We start from the raw sequence: 13,185 nt of genomic DNA, 5'->3' as shown, positions 1-13,185 counted from the left end.
GGTTCCTTTTTCTCCACATCCTCTCCAGCATTTATTATTTGTAGATTTTTTAATGATGGCCATTCTGACTGGTATAAGTTGATAACTCATTTTAGTTTTGGTTTGCATTTCTCTAATAATTAGCGATATTGAGCATCTTTTCATGTGCCTGTTGCCCATTTGTATGTCTTCTTTGGAGAAACGTCTATTTAGGTCTTCTGCCCTTTTTTTGATTGGGTTGTTTGGTTTCTTTTTATATTAAGCTGTATGAGCTGTTTGTATATTTTGGAAATTAATCCCTTGTTTGTAGCATCATTTGTAAAAATTTTCTCCCAGTCTTTAGGTTGTTTTTTCATCGTTTATGGTTTCCTTTGCTGTGCAAAAACTTTTAAGTTTAACTAGGTCCCATTTGTTTATTTTTATTTCCATTACTCTAGGAGATGGATCCAAAAATATATTGCTGCAATTTATGTCAAAGAGTATTCTGCCTATGTTTTCCTCTAGGAGTTTTATAGTATCCAGTCTTACTTTAGGTCTTTAATCCATTTTGAGTTTATTTTTGTATATGGTGTTAGAGAATCGTCTAATTTCATTCTTTTATATGTAGCTGTCAAGTTTTCCCAGGACCACTTATTGAAGAGACTGTCTTTTCTCCATTGTATATTCTTGCCACCTTTGTCATAGATTAATTGACTGTAAGTGTGTGGTTTTATTTCTGTGCTTTCTATCCTTTTCCATTGATCGCTATGTCTGGTTTTGTGCCAGTACCACACACACTGGCACAAAACCAGTTTCGATAACTGTAGCTTTGTACTATAGCCTGAAGTCAGGGAGTGTGATTCCTGAGCTCCGTTCTTCTTTCTCAAGATTGTTTTAGCTATTTGGAGTGTTTTGTGTTTCCATACAAATTTAAAAATTTTTTATTCTGGTTCTGTGAAAAATGTCATTGGTAATTTGGTAGGGATTGCATTGAATCTGTAGATTGCGTTGGGGACTATGATCATTTTAACAATATTGATTCTTCCACTCCAAGAACACGGTTTATTTGTCCATCTGTTTGTGTTGTCTTCAATTTCTTTCATCAGCATCTTATAGTTTTCAGAATACAGGTCTTTTGTCTCCTTAGATAGGTTTATTCCTAGGCATTTTATTCTTTTTGATGTGATGGTAAACAGGATTGTTTCCTTAAATTCCATTTCTGATTTCTCTTTCTGTTAGTGTCTATAAATGCAACAGATTTCTGTATATTAATTTTGTATCCAGCAACTCTACCAAATTCATCGATGAGCTCTTGTAGTTTTCTGGTAGTGTCTCTAGGATTTTCTATGTATAGTATCATGTCATTTGCAAACAGTGACCATCTTACTTCTTCTTTTCCAACTTGGATTCCTTTTATTTCTTTTTCTTCTCTGATTACTGTGGCCAAGACTTCCAAAACTATGTTGAATAAAAGTGGTGAGAGTGGACACCCTTGCCTTGTTCCTGATCTTAGAGGAAATGCTTTAGCTTTTCACCATTGAGTATGATGTTAGCCCTGAGTTTGTCATATATGGCCTCTATTATGTTGAGATATGTTCCCTCTATGCCTACTTCCTAAAGAGTTTTTATCATAAATGGATGTTGAATTGTATCAAAAGCTTTTCCTGCATCGATTGAGATGATCACATGGTTTTTATTCTTCAATTTGTTAATGTGGTGTATCAAATTGACTGATTGGTGGATATTGAAAAATCCTTGCATCCCTGGGATAAATCCCACTTGATCATAGTGTATGATCCTCTTAATGTATTGTTGCATTCAGTTTACTAGTATTTTGTTAAGGATTTCTGCATCTATGTTCATCATTTCATTGGCATGCAATTTCTTTTTCTGTGATACTTTGTCTGGTTTTGGTATCAGGGTGATGATGACCTCATAGAATGAATTCAAAAGTGTTCCTTCCTCTGCAATTTTTTGGAATAGTTTCAGAAGGTTAGGTGTTAACTATTCTCTAAATGTTAGTAGAATTCACCTGTGAAGCCATCTGGTCCTGGACTTTTGCTTATTTGGGAGTTTTTAAATTACTGATTCAATTTCAGTACTGGTAATTGGTCTGTTCATATTTTCTATTGCTTCCTGGTTCAGTCTTGGGAGATTATACCATTCTAAGAATTTTATCATTTCTTCTAGGTTGTCTATTTTATTGGCATATAGTTGCTTGTAGTAGTCTCTTATGATCCTTTGTATTTCTGTGGTGTCAGCTGTAAATTCTTTTTCATATCTGATTTTATTGATTTGAACCCTCTATCCTTTTTTCTTTTTCTTTTTTTTTAAAATAAATTTATTTATTTATTTATTATTATTTTTTGGCTGCATTAGGTCTTTGTTGCTGCGTGTGGCTTTCTCTAGTCGCGGTGCGAGCGGGGTCTACTCTTCACTGTGGTGCGCAGGCTTCTCATTGTGGTGGCTTCTCTTGTTGTGGAGCTTGGGCTCTAGGCACGTGGGCTTCAGTAGTTGTGGCTCGCAGGCTCTAGAGCGCAGGCTCAGTAGTAGTGGCACATGGGCTTAGCTGCTCCGTGACATGTGGGATTGTCCTGGACCAGGGCTCAAACCCGTGTTCCCTGCATTGGCAGGTAGATTCTTAACCACTGTGCCACCAGGGAAGCCCTATCCTTTTTTCTTGATGAATCTGGTTAAAGTTTATCAATCTTGTCTATCTTTTCAAAGAACCAGCTTTTAGTTTCATTGATCTTTTCTATTGCTTTTTAGTCTCTATTTCATTTATTTCTGCTCTGATCTTTATGATTTCTTTCCTTCTACTAAATTTGGGGTTTGTTTGTTCTTTCTCTAGTGGCTTTAGGCATAAGGTTAGGTTGCTTATTTGAGAGTTTTCTTGTTTCCTGAGGTAAACTTGTATCGCTATAAACTTCCCTCTTAGAACTCCTTTTGCTGCATCCCATAGGTTTTGGATCATCGTGTTTTCATTTTCAATTGTCTCTAGGTATTTTTTTATTTCCTCTTTGATTTCCTCAGTGATCCATTGGTTGTTTAGTAGCATATTGTTTAGTCTCCATGTGTTTGTGTTTTTTGTAGTTTTTGTGTGTGTGTGTGGTTGATTTCTAGCCTCATAGCATTGTGGTTGGAAAAGATGCTTGATATGATTTCAGTTTTCCTAAATTTATTGAGGCTTTGTTTATGGCCCAGCATGTGATCTATCCTGGAGAATGTTCCATGCGCACTTGAAAAGAATGTGTATTCTGCTGCTTTCAGGTGAAATGCTCTATAAATATCAATTAAGCCCATCTGGTCTTATGTGTCATTTAAGGTCTGTGTTTCCTTATTGATTTTCGGTCTGGATGATCTGTCTATTGATGTAAGTGGGGTGTTAAAGTCCCCCACTATTATTGGGTTACTGTCAATTTCTCCTTTTTTTTTTTTTTTTAATACTTATTTGGCTGCACTGGATCTTAGTTGAACCACGCAGGATCTTTGCGGTGGCCTGCAGGATCTTTAGTTGCAGTGTGCAAACTCTTAGTTGCAGCATATGGGATCTAGTTCCATGAGCAGGGATCAAACCCAGGCCCCCTGCATTGGGAGTCCTAGCCACTGGAATACTGAGGAAGTCCCCAGTTTCTCCTTTTATGTCTGTTAACATTTGCCTTATATATTGAGGTGTTCCTATGTTGGGTGCATATATATATTTACAATTGTTATATCTTCTTCTTGGATTGATCCTTTGATCTTTATGTAGCGTCGTTCTTTGTCTCTTGTGACAGTCTTTACTTTAAAGTCTCCTTTGTCTGATATAAGTATTACTTACTCCAGCTTTCTTTTGATTTCCATTTGTGTGGAATACCTTTTTCCATCTCCTCACTTTCAGTCTGTATTTGTCTCTAGATCTGAAGTGATTCTCTTGTAGGTAGCATACATATGGGTCCTGTTTTTGTATCCATTCAGCCAGTCTATGTCTTTTGGTTGGAGCATTTAGTTCATTTGTATTTAAGGTAATTATTGATATGTATGTTCCTATTGTAACTTTGTTCATTGTTTTGGATTTGTTTTTGTAGGTCTTTCTTCTTTTGTTCTCTCCTCTTGTGATTTGATGACTATCTTTAGTGTTGTTTGAATTCATTTTTCTTTTTTGTGTGTATAACTATTGTAGATTTTTGTTTTGCCATTACCATGAGGTTTTTGTATAGCAGCCTGTATATATGTATGTATTTATGTATATATATATATATATAGACACACACACACGTGTGTGTGCGTGTGCACTTGTTTTAAGTTGCTGATCTCTTAATTTCAAATACATTTTAGATACCCTACATTTGTACTCTCTTCCCCTCATGATTACTGTTTTTGATATTATATTTTACATCTACTTGTTTTGTATATCCCTTAACTGCAGATGGATACAAACGATTTTACTACTTTTGTTTAGTAACCTCTCTACTAGCTTTGTGTGTGGGTGATTTCCTACCTTTATTGTATGTTTGCCTTTACCCATGAGCTTTTCCATTTCGTAATTTTGTTTCTAGTTGTGGCCTTTTCTTTTCTGCCTAGAGAGGTTCCTTTAGCATTTGTTGTGAAGCTGGTTTGGTGGTGCTAAATTCTTTTAGTTTTTGCTTGTCTGTAAAGCTTTTGATTGCTCCATCAAATCTGAATGAGAGGGCTTCCCTGGTGGCGCAGTGGTTAAGAATCTGCCTGCCAATGCAGGGGACACGGGTTCGAGCTCTGGCCCAGGAAGATCCCACATGCTGCGGAGAAACTGGGCCTGTGGACCACAACTACTGAGCCTGAGCTCTAGAGCCCGCAAGCCACAACTACTGAGCCCGCGTCCCACAACTATTGAGGCCTGCACACCTAAAGCCTGTGCTCCACAACAAGAGAGGCCACGACAATGAGAGGCCTGCGCACTGCCACAAAGAGTAGCCCCCACTCACTGCAACTAGAGAAAGCCCGCGCACAGCACTGAAGACCTAACACAGCTAAAATTAAAGAAAGAAAGAAAGAAATTTATTAAAAAAAAAAAATCTGAATGAGAGCCTTGCTGGGTAAAGTATTCTTGGTTGTAGGTTTTCCTCTTTTATCACTTTAAGTATATTGCGCCACTACCTTCTGGTCTGCAGAGTTTCTGCTGAAAAATCAGCTGATAGCCTTATGGGAGTTCTCTTGTATATTGTTTGTTGATTTTCCCTTGTTGCTTTTAATATTCTCTCTTTATCTTTAATTTTTGTCACTTTGATTACAATGAGTCTCAGTGTGTGCCTCTGTGAGTTAATCCTGTATGGGATTCTCTGCACTTCCTGGATTGGGTGACTGTTTCCTTTCCCAGGTTAGGGGAGTTTTCGGCTATTATCTCTTCAAATATTTTCTCAGGCCCCTTCTCTCTCTCTCCTCCTTCTGGGATCCCTATGATGTGAATATTAGCATGCTTGATGTTGTCACATAGGTCTCTTAAACTGTCTTCATTTCTTTTCATTCCTTTTTCTTTTTTCTGTTCAGCAACAGTGATTTCCACTCCTCTGTCTTCCAGCTCACTGATCCGTTCTTCTGTCTCATTTAGTCTACTACTGATTCTTTCTAGCATATTTTTCATTTCAGTTATTGTATTCTTGAATTCTGTTTTTTGTTCTTTATTTTTTCTAATTCTTTGTTAAAAACTTCTAATTTCTTACTCTGTGCCTCCATTCTCCTCCTGAGTTCCTTGATCATCTTTACAATCATTACTCTGAACGCTTTCTCAGATAGATTGCCTATCCCCATGTCACTTAGTTCTTCTTCTAGGGTTTTATCTTGTTCCTTCATCTGAAACATTCCTCTGTTGCCTCACTGTGTCTAAATTGCTACTTGTATTTTTATGTATGTGGTAGGTTAGTTAGGTTTCTCAACCTTGGAGAAGTGGCCCTCTGAAGGAGATGTCCTATGCATCCCAGGAGTGCACTCCCCTCTCATCACCCAAGGGCCAGGGGCCAACTGGTCCCAGAGTAGTGTCTGGCCTGCATTTGGATTCGGTCTGCAGGCTGCCGGACTGTAATTTTCTTGCTTCTGGTGTCTGCCCCCTGGTGGGTGAGGCTGGTCTAGAGGTTTGTGCAGGCTTCCTGGCAGGAAGGGTCAGTGCCTGCCCCCTGGTGGCTAGAGCTGGGTGTTGGCCCTCTGGTGGGCAGGGCCATTCTAGGGGCATGTCTAGACGCAGCTGTGAGCTCAGGAAGTCTTTAGGCAGCTTGTCTGCTTAGGGGTGGGGAACGTGTCCCCACCCAGTTAGTTGTTTGGCCCGAGGTGTCCCAGAACCGGAGCCTACAGGCTGCTAGGTTGGGCCAAGTCTTGGTGCTATGACCCAAACAAGATGTCAGCCTTCAGGAGAGTTCATGCAGATGAATGCTCCCTGATACATCCACCTCCATTGTCTATGCTCCCAGAGTGAGCCACAACTGCACCCTACCTCTGCAGGATACCCTCCAAGACCAGAAGGTAGATCTGGCCCAGGCTTCTATGAAATTACTGCTTTTGCCCTTGGTCCTAGTGCATGTGAGATTTTGTGTGCTCCCTTTAAGAGTAAAGTCTCTATTTCCCCAGTCCTGTGGAGATTTTGCAATCAAGGCACACAGGCCTTCACACCAAATGCTCTGATGGCTCCCCTTCCCAGTGCTGGACTCTCAGGCTGGGGGCCCTGACATGGTTCTCCCACAGGAGAACCTCTGTAATATAATTTTTCTCCAGTTTGTGGGTTGCCCACCTGTGAGGTATGAAATTTTATTATATCACATATCCGTTCCTCCTACTGGTCTCATTGTGGTTCCTTCTTTTATGTCTTTAGTTGTAGAAAACCTTTTCTGGCAGGTTTCAGACTTTTCCAACCACGGTTATTCTACAGATGGTTGTGATTTTGGTGTGTTAGTGAGAGGAGGTGAGCTCAGGGTCTTTCTACTCTGTCATCTTGATCACTCTCCTCTGCCCTTGCCTCCTTTCAGTCTGTTCTCAACACAGCAGCCAGGGTGATAATATTAAATTGTACATAAGACCATGCCCCTGCTCAAAGCTTTGATTTCCCATCTTATTCAGAATAAATGTGATCGTCCTTGCTGTGATCCCGAAGGCCCTCATCTCCTAATACTGTCCCCCTAGTTCAGTCTACTCCTCCCCACTGTTCCTTGAACTCACCAGGCATGCTTCTACCTCAGGGCCTTTGCACCATTCCCTCTGCCTGGAATACTCCCTCACTATCTCTGTTTTTTACTCACAGGTCATCTTCTCAGTCAGGCCTCCCTGGTCACCTGGTCTAAAATTACAGAGTCCCCTCGCTCCAAAATTTTAAACTTAATTCTTCCTTCCTTATTTTTTCTCTTTACCATTTATAACTATATAGCATACTATATATTGTATTTACTTATTTATCTTATTTATTGTCTTTCTCCCCACAAAAATGTAAGCTTCCATGAGTTCAGGGTTTTTGTCCATTTTGTTCACAGCTCTAATCTCAATGCCTAGAAAAGTAACTGGCATATAGAAAGTATTCAATCAGTATTTGTCAAATAAACAATAGAACTGATGGACATGAAATAAACATGACTGATGACTTTGGAAACTGTCTTAATTCATTTGCTTTTTAAGCATCTAACTAGGACAAAGGAGTACATGAAAATTAACACTAGATGGCACAATATTACAAAGAAAGTAACCTAATCCTTTCCTCTGGACTGGATTTGCTTCAAGAAAAGCCTAAGTGTTGCCAAGTTTCCTCTGGCCTCCCCACACCCCAGCCTGCAGATGTTATGTTTTGCTGTAATAACTCAAATTTCACTGATTTATACCCCACCTGCATAAATGTTATTCTGCCCTGTTGAGGATTTCAGTGCTTCCATGTGCCAGTCCATGTTACCAAGTTCCTCCTCCCCAACCCTTGTAACCTCCCAACCCACCTGCCACTGAAGTCATTAATGCACTAGAGCCTTCAAATTTCCAGAGCTGTGCGTGGTCTGTGGTGAGAAAGAATCTGTCCCCTTTGGGTCACACTCTGTTGTGGGGGTAGGTGTCACAGATTTTTACCCCCAACCTCCTCTCTCCACAGAACTCACATTGGATCCATGGGTTCCAAGGGTTGGGGATGGATCTGAATGACAGCTACCATGGAGTCTTAAGAATCACCATTTCCCTGCACCAGTTAAAGGCTCTCTTACTGGGACAACTTTAGCACATCTTGACTACTCACTCCCTAAAGACTGGTTATCCCAGAAGGTGACTCAGTGCTCATGCCAAGAAGCTACTGTCACTAATCAGTCTTTGCCAGTTCATACTAGGTTGTGGTGACCAACTCATTCCGGTTTTCCAGGGACTTTCCCTGTTTTAATGCAGGAAGTTTCACGTTCTAGGAAATCCCTGACTCTGGGGCAAACCAGGGCAGTTGATAACCCTACATTAATCCCAGATCTCACTCCATTCAAACTCAAACCAGAACTGTGTCACATCTGTGTAAAATTTTTAATGCATATATTTTGTTCTCTCCTCCCACCCACGTCATCAGTCACCACATCGGTCAATTCTATCTCCCTTTTGTCACCTATATTCATTTTCTCCTTTATATTCTCACTGCAAAAGTTAGTGGGAAACTACAGTAACCAAGACAAGACAGGACCACTGAAGATCCAGAGCCTTCAGGAATGAAGCTTTGGATCACACCACCTGGTACAGGTGCTGGCTCAGAGTAAAGGAAATATAGAATGAGTAGGGGAAGAAGGAAGTTACGAGTATCAACTACAAGCTCATGACCAGAGAGAAGAAAGGATTAATATCTAAACGTTAGTTTCTTTTTTGCTCACTGTATGTCTGTATATGTGTGTTTATGTATTTGTGTATATACAAACTAATTTTTTCTTCCTTCGCAATGTAAGAATTAATGGCAGTGGTTAACTTTACAGCTTCATCTTTAGTGTACAGGATATTCAAGAGGGACTCTAACTGAACTTGAGGAGTAATTGACATCATTCAAAGATCAATAAAATGACATTTGTGACCTTTTCTTTTTGTGGAAAAGGTGAGAGTGCCTATTTCTACAAAGGACAGCTGTGTCTTGTTAAAGAAAAGTTGAAATTTGTTATTGCTGTACAGGAAGTTGAAATACATGTAGAAAGTTGTGTATGGATATTGAATAGGTAAAGTGATGAGCTGTCCCAGTTATTACACCATTGTCTCTCAGTTCAAACCCACACTTTTATACTCTGCTTTGTGATGCTAGGTTGGGACTATGAGAACTATATTTCTACTTTGCCACTTGACTTCCTGCAAGGAAGAGGAGGGAGAAAGGATGCACTCCTTTCCTGACAAGTGGTTATCAATTACAGTATTCAGCTTGGAGGGGGCACTCCTAGAACCAGCCTCACATGTCTAATCAAAGATATCAGCAATAGTCAGCTATTGAGACCACCTCGGAGGTCTCAGGATCCTCTCCTTCAAGCTTCCTTTTGTCCCCCCAACCCCAGGAGTGACAGCTTCATCATACAGTTCCTATCTCTGGGTTAGCTCAGTAGCCCCTTTTTTGCCTTTTCAGTTCTCCAAAACTGCTTAACTAATTCCTTGTATTAAATTCTCTCTGTTGAAATGCCAAGTGTGTTTTCTGTTGTTGTGACTATATCCTGACTGATACAGTCACCTGCCAAGTAAAGAACACAACCACCTGAAGTGCTAGCTAAAAACAAAGGAAATATGGAATAAGAAGTAAAAGAGGGACGTGATAAATATCAACTATGACCTTGTGACTTTATACAAGGATGATAGCACTAATGCATATTTTTGTTATGTACCTACTAACCAATGATTTCTACTTTTCCCCCTTCCCCTTCTCCTGCAGTTTTGTATGGAGTGTTGGTGGAACTTAATTTACAATCTAGTTCATAGGTCACCAGGTCACAAAAAGTCACATCTGGAGCTGCTAGAGAGGAGTGAGGCTCAGCAGTAGATCCTGAACATGAGAAGGAGACAATGACTAATGGGACTTTGAGTCTCTCTTCTCGTCTGGGGAAAAAGGGAGAGTGTCATTGTATGACAGGCAGAAGTATGAAGGTATTAAACATGGGCAGAAGGGTGAACTTAAATGCTAAGCAGCAAAAGAGCTGGCTATTTAGATTCTGAACCTGCTTGTCCTCAAATCCATTCTTTGCCCCTCTGCTGCACTGCTCTGGACTGCAGGGGGCTGACCTCTGTTAACTGTGATACCCAAACTCACTATCAGCTGATTTCTGAAAGACTGGAAGACAGGGAGGGAAGGAATACGCCAGGACATTTCTCTGCTCTCTCTTCTAACTCAGGCACTTCTTTGGCAGGGACTGCACCTCCTTAGTGGACCCAGCTCCCACTAGACAGATCCTTAGAGGTCCTGGTCTCCAACAGATGACATGCAGCTCTGGGATTCAGTAACACAGTTTTTCATTTATGTCTCTCCATGCTACAAGCTGTGGCTCTTCTGCTTAACTTTCTCAGTTAGGCTCTCAGCTCTTCTATCACCTGGTAACCATTTCCCTGCATTACATTTTCTCTGTTGTAAATACTAGAAGTGGGTGCTATTTTTCTGGTTGTCCCTGTCCCTGGCAGCTAATCCCACTCCAGATCCACCGTAATACTAAGTCAATATTCTGCAATGCTCCAACTTCTGGGTATTTAGGTACAAATATACCTACCCACTTACAAAATTAGGGGGTTTTTTTTGTTGTTGTTGTTTGTAGTTGTTGTTGTTTTTTATAAATTTATTTACTTTTGGCTGCATTGGGTCTTCATTGCAGTGTGTGGGCTTCTCATTGCGTTGGCTTCTCTTGTTGCAGAGCACGGACTCTAGGCGGACGGACTTCAATAGTTGTGGCACGCGGGCTCAGTAGTTGTGGCTCATGGGCTCTAGAGCGCAGGCTCAGGAGTTGTGGCGGACGGGCTTAGTTGCTCCGCAGCATGTGGGATCTTCCTGGACCAGGGCTCGAACCCGTGTCCCCGGAGTTGGCAGGCGGATTCTTAACCACTGCGCCACCAGGGAAGTCCCACAAAATGAGGTTTGTAGTAGGTTATTTATTGCAGTGTTGTTTGCAATGCCAGAAACGAGAAACAAACCCCATTTCCTATAGGGAACTTGTTAAACAAACACTGGGACAACCACAGAGCTGTAAATATACCAATGCATATTATTCAGTGAAGAAAGCAGAGCACAGAACAGTTTAAATAGTGTGTTATCTTTTGTGTAAGAAGGAGAAGAATAAGAATGTTTGTACTTACATAAAGAAACACCAAAAAATACACACAAGAAAAATAATAAAACCAGTTACTAATGGGGGTGGGGCAAGGAAGAACAAGGCAGACAGAGACAGGACAGAGAATTTTCAATATATACTCTTTATGTTGTTTTAGTTTTTGAGCCACAAAGATGCATTACCTATTGAAAAAGTAATAAAAATTATTAAAATGCATAAAAAGGAAAAAACTGCAACCTAGTCACTAAATGATAAACATAACCAATATCAAAACACTTTATATAAAATTATAGGAAAATGAAAGATGAGAAAAGACTACATATTGTATAATTTCAACTACTTTGCATTCTGGAAAAAGGCAAAACTATGGAGACAAGAAAAAGATCAGTGGTTGTCAGGGTCTGGGAGGGAGGGATGAATAGGTGGAGCCCAGAGGATGTTTAGGGCAGTGAAAATACTCTGGATGATATAATAATGATGGATACATGTCATTATACATTTGTCCAAACCCACAGAATGTACACCAAGAGTGAAGCCTGAGGTAATCTATGGACTTTGGGGGATTATGATGTGTCAGTGTAGGTTTATCCTTGATAACAAAGGTACCATTCTGGTGAGTGATGTTGATCATGGTGGAAGCTGTGCATATGTTGGGGTAGGGAGTACAGGCACACCTCAGAGATGTTGTGGGTTCAGATCCAGACCACTGCAATAAAGCAAATATCGCAATGAAGCAAGTCACACGAATTTTTTTGTTTTCCCATTGCATAGAAAAGTCATGTTTACTCTATACTGTAGTCTATTAAGTGTGCGATAGCATTATGTCTAAAAAAACAATGTACATACCTTGATTTAAAAATACATTATTGAGGGCTTCCCTGGTGGCGCAGTGGTTGAGAGTCCGCCTGCCGATGCAGGGGACACGGGTTCGTGCCCCGGTCCGGGAAGATCCCACATGCCGCGGAGCGGCTGGGCCTGTGAGCCATGGCCGCTGAGCCTGCGCGTCCGGAGCCTGTGCTCCGCAACGGGAGAAGCCACAACAGTGAGAGGCCCGCATACCGCAAAAAAAATAATAAAAATACATTATTGCTAAAGAAAAATTGTTAACCATCATCTGAGCCTTCAGTGAGTCGTAATCTTTTTGCTGGTGGAGGGTCTTGCCTCAGTGTTGATGGCTGCTGACTGATCGAGGTGATGGTTGCTGAAGGTTGGGGTGGCAATTTCTTAAAATAAGACAACAGTGACGTTTGTCACATCAATTGACTTTTCCTTTGATGAACAATTTCTCTATAGGCTGCAATGCTGTTTGATAGCATTTTACCCACGGTAGAACTTCTTTCAAAATTGGAGCCAATTCTCTCAAACCCTGCTGCTGTCAATTAAGCTTATGTAATATTCTAAATCCTTTGTTGTCTTTTAACCATCATCACAACATCATTACCAGAAGTAGATTCCATCTCAAGAAGCCAATTTCTTTGCTCATCCATAAGAAGCAACTCCTCATCCATTAAAGTTTTATCATGAGATTGCAGCAATTCAGTCACATCCTCAGGCTGCACTTCTACTTCCAGTTCTCTTGCTATTTCCACCACCTCTGCAGTTTCTTCCTCCACTGAAGTCTTGAACCCCTCAAAATCATCCATGAGTGTTCGAATCAACTTCTTCCAGACTCCTGTTCATGTTGATATTTTGACCGGTTCCCGTGAATCATGAATGCTTTTAATGGCATCTAGAATGGTGAATCCTTTCAAGAAGGTTTTCAATTTACTTTTCCAGATCCATCAGAGGAATATCTATCTATGGCAGCTACAGCCTTATGAAATGTATTTCTTAAATAACAAGACTTAAAAGTTGAAATTACTCTTTAACCATGGGCTGCAGAGTGGAAGTTGTGTTAGCAGGCATGAAAACAACATTAATCTCATTGTACCTCTCCATCAGCGCTCTTGGGTGACCAGGTGCACTGCCAATGAGCAGTAATATTTTTAAAGGAATCCTTTTT

The sequence above is a fragment of the Neophocaena asiaeorientalis genome, unplaced genomic scaffold (assembly GCF_003031525.2).
Source record: "Neophocaena asiaeorientalis asiaeorientalis breed wild unplaced genomic scaffold, Neophocaena_asiaeorientalis_V1.1 scaffold78, whole genome shotgun sequence".
Classification (NCBI taxonomy): domain Eukaryota; kingdom Metazoa; phylum Chordata; class Mammalia; order Artiodactyla; family Phocoenidae; genus Neophocaena; species Neophocaena asiaeorientalis.
Note: the sequence above shows the minus strand (reverse complement) of the source record.